At 60.0% G+C, this 973-nt stretch overlaps 1 protein-coding gene across 1 annotated transcript in view; it reads left to right on the top strand.

Moving 5' to 3' along the window:
• LOC104995709 (chromosome unknown open reading frame, human C19orf68) overlaps window positions 1–973 on the top strand; it is a 25,396-nt gene that overhangs the window by 2,269 nt on the left and 22,154 nt on the right. The window lies entirely within an intron of this gene.

Raw genomic sequence — 973 nt, forward strand, 5'->3', positions numbered from 1 at the left:
CAGCCGGGATGGGAGGTGCCGCGGCTGGCAGGGCTGGGAGGGGTTGTGGAGCCTGGAGCCGGCTGGGAGTGGCTCCAAGAGTGGGGGAGGCGCAGCTGGACGTGGGGGAGCATCTGGGGCGATGCAGCCCGTCTGACGACGACGGGCCACGTCTAGGGCGAGGACGCCAATCTAGGGGAGGATGATAGCTGGACGTGGGAGGAGGGGGCCACAGCTGGGCCGCGCGGTGCATCTGGGCAGATGGGGACCGCAGATGAATACTGGTGACACTTTTGAGAATTGGCCATAAGTGAATGGGGCACACACCTGTACGTGAAGGGGCCGTACTCGATGTGGGGAGGACGTCTGGATACGAGAGCATCTCTTGGAAGTAGGGGCACAGCTGCATGTGGCAACCCCTGGGGGCCCCATCTGGGAGAGAGGCAACAGCCGCCTAGTATCTGAAACACATCTGGGGAGGAGAAAGCCACAGGTGCATGAAGAATAAGACTGGGGATGAGCGATCCATTACTGGAGATGCGGAGCACATCCGGTGATCGAGCTTCTTTAGAAGGGCCGCGAAGCGGGGAGGTCGCAGCTGGATGTGGGTTACAGCCCTCGTATAGGCGCATGAAAAAGGGCGTTCTAGATGACCGGAGGCTCTAGAGGTTACCGCCAAGTGCAGAAGGCACATCCGGAAGGGGAGGGAATCCTACCTGGAAGCTGGGAACACATTCGGGAAGGGGTCCACGACTGAGTTTTAAGAGTCATATTTTGGGAGAGGGACCGTAACTGTACTAGGGATCACGTGTGTCTATGGAGGAGACCAGAACTGGAGTTAAAAGATCAGCCTGGCAGGTTCCAACTGTCCCAGGAATATAGCTGGGCGTGGGAGGCGGCCAAAGATGGGCTGGAGGTTAACGGGTACACCCCTCCCCGCCCCGCCCCCTGCCCCACCTGGAGAGAGGCGTCAGTTTTGAAGAGGCAGGCGGAG

The sequence above is a fragment of the Bison bison genome, unplaced genomic scaffold, assembly GCF_000754665.1.
Source record: "Bison bison bison isolate TAMUID 2011002044 unplaced genomic scaffold, Bison_UMD1.0 scf7180017864285, whole genome shotgun sequence".
Lineage (NCBI taxonomy): Eukaryota > Metazoa > Chordata > Mammalia > Artiodactyla > Bovidae > Bison > Bison bison.